We start from the raw sequence: 12989 nt of genomic DNA, 5'->3' as shown, positions 1-12989 counted from the left end.
GGTCATCCTGCAATGATAAAATGATCACGTGGGCAGTGGAGTGGGACATGCGCTGAATGAAGAGTGAAGTTTCTTTTGGAGACATGAGCATGCACTCTGTGCACAGGATTCTGGTTGTGTGGAAGCTACAAAGTGTGTGCGGTCTCTCCTGTCCTTGGCACCTTATGTGCTTCTGTCCCCCAGCTTCTCCCCAGTTTCAAAACACTTTCATTTGGGGTGCTGGGCAGAAAGGAAATGGCACACATAGACACTTGGGAGAGTGTCAAAGACACTATTTGCAAAGGTGTGGGCAGGGTACGGGGTTGGGGGCTGAGGTGGGGGCACCACCCCTGGCCTGAAGGTGAAGGGAACAGTCACTAGATTCAGAGACAGCAGAGTGAGAACTAACAGGAATCATGACACAGCCAACAGGGCGAACCCATGGTGACATGCAGGGGAATCCAGACCCTGCAGCCTCAACCTCTGCTCTCTTACGGGGGTCTCCAGCCAGAGTTCACCAGAAGCCAGAGGGCAATGGGGCCTGTGGATGGCGCCATAGGAGTCAGCCTCTGCCCTGCTCATGCCAGCTCACCCCTGGCACTGCCAGGCCCTAAGCTGTCTGGTTTGGTTGGGGGGGGGGTGCCAGTTTGCTTGTTTTGGCTTTTGGCCATTTTGCCCAGGGCATGAGCAGAGCAAAGGCTGGATTTGGAAGAGCCAGTGGGAAGCACACAGCATACACACCACACTTGGGGGCTTCTAGAGCTCAGGGGCTAGGTTTTACTCATCTTTATATTCTAGAGCCTGGTGCATGAGAAGCACATGATGTATTTTTTTGGAACAAATGTTAGAAAGAAAGAATGAATGAGAGTGTACATACATACATGGAAACTAGCAGCACCATGCGGAAAGTAAGGAAGCTCAGAGGTGATACTATTGTACAGGAAAGACACTGTCATGGGAGAGGACTCTGTGGCCTGGAGCAAGTAGAAGTGGCTTTTATGGAGGAATGAGGAGAGCTCACTCTTAAAGGAGAGCGTGGTGGGTCAGCAGAGGGGGCATCCAGGTAGAGGAAGCAGGACAAGCAGGAGCGTGGAGGCAGGAGTGAGCGCCATGTGTCTAGGAAACAATAGTGCAGTGTGGCCACAGTGGGAGGTTCATGCAGAGACTGGGAGCTCTTAGGGGAAGCAGAATACAGAAGGGTCTGGATGGTGGTCAAGGAGTCTAGGATGTCCCCTGGATATAGTGGGCAAGCACTGAGACCTAGACAACCTAGCAGCCCAGGGCAGGGCAGGAGGTACAAAGACCAGAGGTTCCAGATAAGGAATCTTGGACAAGCCAGCTCGAGAAAGAAGATTAGAGGTGTTTGATGCAAGAAAGAAGCAAAGGACTCAGTGCCTTGCAGGCCCAGGGAAGACGGAAGAGAAGGGCGGGCACCAGCACCGACGAGGCTGGGTCTGGGTGGCTGGGAAGTGACAGTGCTGGCAGTGCAGAGCCCTGCTACAGCCTCTCCCAGGCCCACCCTGCCCAGCGGTCACCTCTAGGACTACCAGACACCAGCACACAAGAGGAATGGAGCAGCTCCTGGAGGTCCTTACACCTTGAAAGTCTCCAAGGAAAAATGGCTCCCGCACACAGGAGGGAGAGCAGCTATGTCAGCCCTCCCTAGACCAAGATCCCCCACCTCCTTGGTCCTCAAAAATAGAACCTCGGGTCTGGCTTGGAGGAGGATCTCAGCCAGAGCAGCATCCATCTCCCTCCAGGCAGAGTCAGGGGGAAGACAGAGTTCACCATTCCTCAGGCACCTGGCCCTGAAGTCCCCGGCACAGTCCAGTCTCCATGGTTGCTGAGAGCTGATACTCGTGACCCTCAGAAGGGTTGGGACAGTCCCCATCGGCAGCTCAAATGCACAGCAATTATTGGAGGGAGGCCTCTCTGGAACCCTGCCCTTTGCCACATGCTGCCCCGCTCAGTCACAGGCCCCCACCGTCATGTGGCCTGTGCGCCAGGGCAGGAGTGTGGCTCCGGGGAAGAGCTCCCCTCGCAAGCCCTGGGCCGCGCTGGTGCCACAGTCGCAGCTTAAAAGGTGGAAGCGGAAGAGAAAGGCATCAGTACTAAAATCTTTGTTGACTTTCTATCCTCTGGGGTAAAAGTGTGAGAAAAAAAAAATTTTTTTAAGTAAAGTCTTTGTTGATTTTCTAAAATCAAATGGGAATAAGAAAGGGAAAAAAATAAAGACAAAGTTATCTCTTTGAGTGAAATACTGTCCTGTGAATTTGAGCCCAAAGTGAACAAATTCACAATAACTGATTGTGTTGGCCCCAGGAGGGGCGTGGAGGGTGAGAAGCCTGAGACACAGCCCCACTGCTCAGGACCTCAGACTGTGGCCAAGCTCCCCGCCCCTCTCAGATTCCTAGGGCTGCGTAACAAATCAGCACAACACATATGGTGGCTGCAGACCACAGAAATACATCTCCCAGGTCTGAGAGGGCAGAGGGCTGAGATCAGAGGGCTGTGCCGTGCTTCCTCCAACAGCTCTAGGGGAGAATCCTTCCTGTCCCTTCCAGCTTTTGGTGACACCCGGCATTCCTTGGCTTGTGGCTGCATCGCTGCCATCTCTGCCTTTGTGTTTATACAGGTCCCTCCTATTCTCTCTGTCTTCTCCTCATCTGTCCCTTATAAGGACGCTTGTCATTGAATTCAGGATCTGGATGATCTCATCTCAAGATCCTTAATGAATTACCTCTGCAAAGATCCTCTTTTAAAATAAGATCACATCCATAGTTACAGGAGCTAGGACGTGGACGTATCTTTTCGGAGGCCATCGCTTACCATCACCTGGCCCACATCTTCATTAACGCCTTCACCTTTTTGTTTTTAGGTTGAGTTCTTTCCAGGTTGAGTTGAGTGTGAGACTCCACAATGAAGGCAGGAACAAAGACAGGGGCAGGTGGTGGTAAGTGATGGCCCCCCCAGAAAGACAAACACGTTCTTTCCTGTTACTGTGAAGCTGAGTCACTCACGCTTTCCCTCCTTCACTTAGCTATCACATTTCTCCAAAGTGTGGTTTGTATTAATACTTCTGCTTTTGACCTACCACTTACTTTTCAAAGCAATTTATTATGATAATGTTTAAAGCATAGAGAAACATGTAGAGAACAACATGTTTTGTTTTAGATGTTAACATTTTTCTCTCATTTATTCTTTTGTAGCAAAATATAACATAAAATTTTCCATTTTAACCATTTTGAAATGCATGGTTCCGTTAATGATTCCCACTTAATTTTAAACGCTTTGTAATTTGAGAGAACTCTTACTGGACAGGGATGAGGGTAAAAGTCAAAGTCTACCAGCGTCCATCCTCAACCTTCTCAGCCCTTTACCAAATCAGATACTGCTAACCACACCACTCTTTCTTTTTTTCCTGAGTCAAGCTCTCATTCTGTCACCCAAGCTGGAGTGCAGTGGTGTGATGGCTCACTGCAACCTCAACCTCCTGGAGTCATGCGAACCTCTTGCCTGAGCCTCCTGGGGCTATAGGCATACACCACCACCCCAGCTAACTTTTTTTTTCTTTTGGGTAGAGATGGGGGCCTCAGTATCTTGCCCAGGCTGGTCTTGAACTCCTGGCCTCAAGTGATCCTCCTGCCTTGGCCTCCCAAACTGTTGGGATTAGAGCCACCACATCTGGTCTACCCTCTTTTCTAAAACTCCTCCTTCAGCTTCCCAGATCTCTGCTCTCTCCTTTCTCTACTATTTCTCTAGCCCCCTTCCCCCTCATCTGCCTGGACTTGTCTGAGCCTGGACTTGTCTCTGAATCCACATTCATATTTCCAACTGTCTTCTGGGCATTCCTATACAGATGTCCTGTTGACACCTCAAACTCAGCACAAGTGGACCCACGATCCCTTCTTTCAACACTCGTGCTTCCTCCACGTTTGCCCCAATCTGTACACAGCACCACCACCCATGCAATCACCCAGTGCAGCACCATCTTTTCCTTCGTTATCCACTCTGACCCATAACTTCCATCTCTACAGTAGCTTCTCTTTCTTGACATCTTTTCCATTCTCACCCTTGCTGCTAATGCCTGCCTTCCGGCGTCAACCTGGGATTCTATAGTAGACATCTCACAGGCTTGCCAACCTCCACCCTCTGTTTCTATTCCATGTCCTATATTGTTAACAAACTGTTCTCCCTAAAATACAGTTCTGGCCAGGCACGGTGGCTCACGCCTATAATCCCAGCACTTTGGGAGGCTGAGGTGGGTGGATCACTCAAGCCCAGGAGTTCAAGATCAGCCTGGGCAACATGGCGAAACCCCTTCTCTACAAAAATTACAAAAATTAGCCAGGCTTGGCATGCACCTCTGGCCGCAGCTACTCGGGAGGCTGGTGTGGGAGGATGGATGGCTTGAGCCCCAGAGGCAGAGATCGCAGTGAGCTAAGATTGTACCACTGCACTCCAGGCTGGGCGACTGAGACAGACTCTATCATAAACAAACAAACAAACAAACAGAAAACACAATTTTGATACATCTAGTAAAAAACCTTCATTAACTCCCATTACTTTGAGAATAAAGCCTGAACTCCAAGGCTGAGCCTTCAATGCTCCCTGAGCTGGCCCTGTCCCTCCACCCCCTGCCACATGTCTTTTGCTCTAGTCAAACAGACATGCTGCCTTTTCTCTGCGCACATCCCATGCTTCCCTCCTTACATGTCTCCGTGCTGAGTGTGAGTTTTGTAGTCTTCTAAAAGACCCCTTTTCTTTCTGTTAAAATAAGCGTAACAAAATAAGAGATACTGACTGAGCAGAAGACTGTCAAATTCCACAAACTGGAATCATCCACTTCCTATTTCCTGTACCAAATAAAAAACACACCCCAGATTCTTCTTATCTTACAGGGTTACAAACAGAGCTTTGTAAGCTCATGGAATTCACCAGCTAAGAGTGGAACCATCACCTTTTGGAGACTCAAACATTTTCTTGGTGACTCACCTGTGGGGGAATGCCTCAACCTTCCTGCTCCTAATTTCTTTGACAGAAAAGGGACTCTGGTAGCAAACTCTATCACTTCAAACTTGAAATATTGTGAATGAGATTTCCAGGAAGTCAAATAGTGCTAAAGATGTGATGCAAAAATTAAAAGGAAACTTCAGCCTGCAGAAATGATGGGAGGCACAAAGCGGATAGACTCTTGGGACTTCACTATCTATTTCTCATACATTTTGATTCCCAAGCCCTTGGTCTTACCAGGAGACAGCATCAGAATGCTTTTAAGAAGCCCCCACCTCACCAGTCCAGCCAAACCAAAAGGAATGAATTCTTTGGAAAGCCTAGGTGTGGCATCCTTTCACCCATTTGGAAAGACCTAAGTAGTGTATCTTTGTGTCTATGTAATAGCTGAAGTTTTAGATTCTTCTTTTGAATCCTTTTCCCACTTCGTGCTATTTCTGTCCCTGCAGTCACTGAGATGTTCAAAAGCAGCTGAAGCTGCAGCTTCTGAAGCGGCAGGAGCACTGAGGGCACTCAAAGCCCTCAGAAATTCAGCCAAACACAAGTTAGGGAATTTTAGGTTTTCTTAGCCAAGGAGGACATACTGGTACATACAGCCTGGGCTTGACCACTCGGTGGGCACTACTAGTGCCGTCATTGTGGGAAGGTTATGTAATCTCTCTCAGCTTTTTTCTCCTCTGTAAATCAAGAGTATTAAGATTCCTTTGTAGAGTTGTTGTAAGGATTAAAAATAGCAAAACATCGAGAGCCTAGCTCAGGATCTGGCACTGAAAAGATTCTCAGTTAATAGTAAAATTACTTATTTTGTTTATTTATTTATTTATTTATTTGAAATGGAGTCTCACTCACTCTGTCACCCAGGCTGGAGGGCAGTGGCACAATCTTGACTCACTGCAACCTCCGCCACCCAGTTTCAAGTGATTCTCCTCCCTCAGTCTCCTGAGTAGATGGGATTACAGGTGCCCACCACCACTCCTGGCTAATTTTTGTATTTTTAGTAGAGATGGGGTTTCACCGTGTTGGCCAGGCTGGTCTCAAACTCCTGACCTCAAGTGATCCACCTGCCTCAGATTACAGTATTAGTGCTGGGATTACAGGCATTAGCCACCATGCCCAGTGGTAAAATTATTTTTAACACTGTAAATTTTGGGCGAAAAGGAAAACTAGGTCGTCCTTCCTTAAGAATTCTTTTTGCATTTATAAGACAAATAAGGGATTTTTCTTTAAGAAAAATAATCCGTATATTAGTCAAGGTATGCCCTTCAGATCTGTGTCCTGGGAACACACTTTTGCAGCTGATCTATTTTAACACTCTTAAATATTTAATAGTATTTTCCGTCACTTCTTAGGTATGACTCTGACAATTCTTACATTTAAAAGCAAAATCTTCACGTTTGTCATACCCTCCCATAGGCATGGAGAGTTTCACTGTCTACGGGAGATAAATGTTCCAAGGACGTTCCCACTATTCCCAGAACAGAGTCCAACCTTCATCCAAGTCCCCTCCTCTGCCCCGCTTTTAGCTCCTGTGGGCTGGGTGAGGCTTCACCCTGACTCCCGGGCTCCAGCAAGTGGCCCAGATGAGGCTGTAGTGAACACTGGGCACAGTCATTGATTCAAAGATGGGCATGTGACCTATGCCAAGCCAATCAGAGAATCCCTAGGGCATTGTGGGAGCCACTAGAAAAGACCCTCACTCTTTCCTGCAGGACATAAACCTGAGAGGGCAGGAAGCCCACGCTGCCACCACGTCGTCACCACAGGGAGCCTGGCGGGGAGGGGGCCAGGAAGGCAGGCCAAGAGGTGAGGGACGTTCAAAGCCTTGGAACAAAATGAGGTTTGAGCACTGGAGGAAAAATGCATCCAGAGTTGCAATGGCAGAAGGGACAAAGGGTGACGGAATTAAAGGATGAAACAGAAGACCAGGGGAAGAGGAGCCTGAGGAAGGAGGGGAGGATTAAACACGGAAACGCAACGAGGCAAAGGAGCAGGTCAGCTTCCCGAGCCTCCCCTGAGGCCCAGCCCCTCCCATGCCCCCACCCACTTCTCAAGGTCCTCCTCCACCACTACTAGCTAGGAAGTCAGCTTCTAGACTTTAAAAACATGCAACTTCCCTTGTGCAGCTTCCATTTGGGAAGTTATTCAAAGAAATTATAAAGTATATGCACAAAAAATTATGTACAAATGTGTTCCTTTTACCTTATTTAAGATCACAAAGTTGGAAACAATGTAAGTATGGAATATGAATCCATTTTGTTTGTGTGTGTGGAGATATATATACATATATATTTCATACGCTGACCCAATCTCAGAGGAAATACACAAAAAATGTTATTAACAGTGGCTGTTTGGTGGTGAGATTATGGGAGGTATTTATTTGCTTACTTGTACATTCTAATCGATTCTATAAAGAACATGTATTATTTTCAGAGTAAAAAGAAAAGAAAATAACCAAATGTCAAGGCTGCAACTGGGGTGAAGCCCAGCTGCTGCTGGTCTGTTGCCAAGGGCCTTGCTCAGGAGAACCATGTGGGGTACCCACATGCCACCTGCTCCTCAAGCGGAGCCACCACCTGTGGCCTCCTGTGGGGCCAGCATGGACCGCAGCTGCCAGGGCTGAGTGATAGCCCCAGCCCTGAGAGTGGGCTCAGAACCCCGCCCCCCCAACCCTGCTGAAAAAGGCCAAAGGGCAGATGAAGCCTTTGCTCCCTGGACCAGGTCCCCCTCTCCAGTTTTCCTTCCAGGCAGACAGGCCATGCACTAAAGAACAGCTGCAGAGGAAAGGCTGGACCAGGTGTGCCGGGGGGCACCAGGAGCAAGGTGGTGAAGGTGAGTTTTTTCCTGAGCCCCTCCTGGGACTCATTAGTACCTCACCATCTGCTAGAAACCGTCTTCACAAATGTAATTGTGCCTGTAGGGGGAAGACACATTTTTTTGTTCTCTTGTTTTGTTTTTGCTTATTTTCTTAAAGACAAAAAAGGCTTTTTCATTTTGAAACCCTTTCAAATGTGCTCAACCTTCTCTAGTGGGTAGCAGATCTCTTAATTACATCTTGGGCAGGTCCAAAATTTTACCGTTGTTTTCAGGTATTAACCCTCAGTCCACTTTAAAACATCAGTTCCAAAGTTGATTCTACTCTCATTCATCTCCCTGCGCCACTGCCCACCCCCAGTCCAATGCAAGCTTGGACCTGGACCCTGAATGAGAGAGGTCTATTTCTGGGACACACTCCCGCTCCCACTTTCCCTTTTGGGAACTAGTTCCTCTAGTGCACTGGGTTGAGAGGTAGGGCAGAGAGGGCAGAGGGTCGTAAACTAACAGGGCACGGGATAGCCTTCTCTCTAGTGATGGCCCACTGGGACTGGCTGTGAGGCAGGTATAGACGCACTAGTTTTCTCTGGAAGACACATCTGTGTTCTTTTAGAGAGACTTGCAGGGCAGGGATATGGTAAATCCAGCCTCAACCACCTCCATGCCTCTCAACTCCCATGACTGAACATGTACTCTATGGACTCTTGAGCTCACGCTCCCCAGTAAATAGAAGAGAGAGCCCTGTTGGGATGGGGATGGAACAAATCCAGCCACCTTCTAAGTAGCATCCACTTGAATTGCAGGAAATGCATTTTCTGGCCCTGACCAACTCGGTGGGTTCAGACTGCCCCTGCAGCTCCTCTTTCTGCCGTTTCTTCTTTCTCCAAGACCCTCCTCTGTCCCCAGTGATGTACAAATAAACCAGCAAATTCTTTTTCTAATCACATGTCTAATGGGGGAACTACTTTACATCCCAATAGTTGTGGACTCATTTTCTTAGGACCTTGCTAGGGAGAAAGGACAGCCACCCCATTTCCCATTACCACGGGAAGGGGAGGAAGTCCCCTCTTCTCACATGTCTTGTGCTCCAGTGACCCTTAGACTTATTTCTTTCTCGCTCTCCTTCCCAGTCTTACTGGGTGGAAGCTGGAGCTGGGGTAACATGGCCACATATGTCACCTATTGGGAACGCTTGGTTCTTGGTTCCAGTGGGTGTCAGCTCAGGCATAGAGTACTTCTCTGTCCTCACTCCGGGTCCTGGGAGCCCCTACAGAAAGAGTCCCCATTCATAGTTTGTTGCATGTTTAGAGTAGTTGAAGTTCCACTTTCAGAGATCTTCATTCTTTTTGTAGAGCCAGATTTTTGTCTGGTATCATTGTCCTTCTGCTATAGCTACAAAAGCTAAAAAAAAAAAAAAAAAAAAAAAAAAATTACAAAAATTAGCCGGGCATGGTGGATCTTTTTCTTTTTAGCTTTTGTATGTTTGAAAAAGTCTTTTGCATTTGTTTTTGAAAGACATTTTTGCTAGGTATAGAACTTTAGGTTAGTGGCCATTTCATGTGAAAGACCAACAACAAAAAAATACAATTCTAGGTTAATAATATTTTTCTTTGATTACTTTAAAGATTACTGTTCCTCTGTCTTCTCACTCACCTTGCTTCTGATATGAACTCTGCTGTCATCCTTATCTTTGTTCCCCTGTTTCTAATATAATTTCAAATTTTTTTCTTTATCACTGGTATTGAGCAATTTGATTATGATGTGTCTTGGTATAATTTTCTTCATGTTACTCTTGTTTGACTTTTACTTTGCTGAGTGCTGGATATTTTTATTAATATTATTATTATTTTGAGATGGAATCTTCCTTTTTTGCCCAGGCTGGACTGCAGTGGCACAATCTTGGTTCACTATAACCTCCATCTCTGAGGTTCAATCGATTCTCCTGTCTCAGCTTCCTGAGTAGCTGAGACTACAGGCACCCACCACCATGCCCAGCTAATTTTGTATTTTTAGTAAAGACAGAGTGATTTTTTACCAGTGGTAAACCACCACATCTGGCCTGGATATTCTTTAAAAGAAAAAAAAAAAAGAAAAAGAAAAACAACTAGGGCCGGGCGCGGTGGCTCAAGCCTGTAATCCCAGCACTTTGGGAGGCCGAGGCGGGTGGATCACGAGGTCAAGAGATCAAGACCATCCTGGTCAACATGGTGAAACCCCGTCTCTACTAAAAATACAAAAAAAAAACAATTAGCTGGGCATGGTGGCACGTGCCTGTAATCCCAGCTACTCAGGAGGCTGAGGCAGGAGAATTGCCTGAACCCAGGAAGCGGACGTTGCGGTGAGCCGAGATTGCGCCATTGCACTCCAGCCTGGGTAACAAGAGTGAAACTCCGTCTCAAAAAAAAAAAAGAAAAAAGAAAAAAAGAAAAACAACTATTGAGTATTGTTCTAGGACACAGTTAATTTACTTGAAAACAGTTTGATCATTTTATGACTTGTTTTTTTTAAAAAACAAAAACAAAAAAAGTCTCACTATATTTCCCAGGCTGGTCTTGAACTCCTGGCTTGAGCAATCATCCTGCCTCAGCCTCCCGGGTAGCTGGGACTACAGGCACACACCACCGTGCCAGCCAAGACTTGCTTTTAAGCCTTGTTAGGAGGGTCCAGAGGAGCCTTTAGACTAAGCTGAATTGGTCTTCGTTACTGAGACAATGCTCTGAGTACTCTACTCAATGCCCCAAGAATTAGAAGGTTTTCAACTGTGGGTGGTGGCCACAGGGGCTATTCTCGGGCTGGTGAGAGCTCTAGGAATGGTTCTCTGTAGTCCTTTTGGGTGATTCTTTTTCTGGCCTCATGTGTTTTCCTCACATGCATATGCTGATCAATACTTAGCTGAAGACCTAAAGGTGACACCCTGCAGAGCTCCAGAGTTCTCTCCGTGTGCAGCTTTCTTCTCTCCAGTATTCTCTCCTGTGAGTTCTAGGTGCACAGGTGTCCTTGGGATCCCAGGCCCATCCCTCTACGCAGGAATATGCCTGTGTTCCAGCTGAACTCCCCGTCCCTGAGACATGGCCTGGAAAGTCTCTCCAGGCAGCAAGCTGGGGCGATCACAGGACTCACCTCACTCGCTCCATTCAGGAATCATTGTCTTGTGCCACCTGTGCTGCAATGTCTGAAAATTGTTGGTTCGAATGTTTTGTCTGCTTTTTTTACTTGTTTCAGAACCTTGGTTTTAGCGTGCATTTCCTGGAACTCCTGGAATTGTGTATGCTAGCTCCTAGGTGGGCTTTAAAGATCATCTAATTCCATACTTTCCATTTGCCAGTGAAGAAACTGAGATGGGAGAAGGGGCAGTGCCTGAGTTTGTGGCAGACCCTGAACTGGGCCACATCCTCAACTTGAGATTGAAGTCACTTAGAAAGCAGTAAGCTCCTGGGAGAAAAGAAGGAGTTTGGGGAATTTCAAGTCAAGACTCTTGTGTCAGAGGGTAAGGAGGCTCTGTTGCCACCTGTATCTCACTGTCTTCTTCATTCCAATATCTGCCCTGTTTCGTGCAATAATGTTGGCCTCTTGCCTCAATGTCTGCATTGATAACGTAGAGGCTTCCATTCCCTCTGATGCCTTCTACTAACTCAGTCCTCTAATAATTGAAGGATATTATGGAATCTCAGCACCAAGAAGAGGGAGATAGCAGAGCCAGGGTTGAGCTGAAGCCCCAAGGACCTCCCAAGGGAGCCTGAAGAGCATCAGAACCAAGCTATCATTTTATAGACAAGGAAACTAAGACCTGGGCAGGTTCACTGGTACACTCAGGCAGAGCTCAGGTCTGGGTGTTGCACCTAGACACCCATCTCTGAAAGATACTGTGCTTAAGTGTTACACAGTCAGCTCTTAAGGATTTGTAGTTTTAATGTATGTTCAGTTCACTGCATCCTTTGCTTACAAGAAACACTCCAAATCCAACTGGAACTCAGTATCAGATTTTCCATGTCTTTTTTTGTCTATGTTATCTGAACACTTCAACAGTTGCTTTTTCACCCACACAGTGGGTGAGACTTCCCGACAGGAGCCTGGGGTCACTATGAGGGGAAGTTTTTAGAGAGGAGGGCAAATGTCAGAGAAGGAGGCAGAAGAAAAAAGGAAGCAATGAAAGCAATAAACCTATTTCTCAAGTCATTTTAAAAGCCTCTACTTTGGGACGCTGAATAGATAGTATCTATTTTTATTTGCTTTGAGTATTTTTAAAGACATTGCCCCTCCCCATTTACTTTAATACAATACTAAGCACACATTTCTCAGCACGTAACAAGTCAGGATGTTCCAGGTTTTGATGCACAGGGCAAACTTTGCTTTGCCTTGTTGACCAGCTTTGTTGACAATAGGGCCTTTCATTGCAGGAGCACATGAATCCGGGCAACGTGACTCAAGAGCTGGCTGACGTTCCAGGACAGCACAAAGGAACGGAACTTGTTTTCATGCTATGAGTGAGCAAACCAATGGACAGTTTTTGGGGTTACTCGTGATTACTCCTTGGTCCAGAACTCAGGCAGCAATATGAGCCACTCAACTGCTCTTCTTCACCCCTCTACCTCTGCGGTTCATTGATGGCCAAAGCTGAGCCAGGCTCCTGGGACAGAAGGAGGAGGCGGGTCTGGGGACGTCCACTTAGGATAACACACAATTTGTACACGTAAAGAAATTTTCACCTCTTTGAATGGACCGTGGTAATTATTTTACCTTCTTTTGTGAACTTGCACATTCTCAGAGACAGTTTATTTAAGCGGAGTCTGAAAGTGGAGAATTCTCACACAGATAAAAGAGTGGCGACCTGAAATTGGATCATCAGGAAGTGTCTTATGGCAAAATACACTTAGTATCGAACTAAAGGAAGAAATATTTCAAACATTTTCTTTAAGGAAAACTTAATGGATGTGACTTAATATTGTCCAGACTGACCCAACAGCACGAGGTGGTGCCTTCAGGGACTTTTCATCTCAATCCACAGGAAAAGGGTTCAATTTAGATGAGAAAGAGGGGGCAGGGCACAGCTAGGCTGGAGAGGTTTCCTGTCCAAGGATTAGTCTTCACTCTTCGTGTAGGCAGTAGAATGGTAAATGGGTCTTTCTTAAAACAGCAACTCCCAAACACTGGGAGGTCGATGTGCTTTCCAAATGCTCACTGATTCC

The sequence above is a fragment of the Sapajus apella genome, unplaced genomic scaffold (genome assembly GCF_009761245.1).
Source record: "Sapajus apella isolate SASKATOON/1434 unplaced genomic scaffold, GSC_monkey_1.0 scaffold6, whole genome shotgun sequence".
Lineage (NCBI taxonomy): Eukaryota > Metazoa > Chordata > Mammalia > Primates > Cebidae > Sapajus > Sapajus apella.
The sequence above is the reverse complement of the archived record's forward strand: the minus strand, read 5'-3'. Positions refer to the sequence as shown.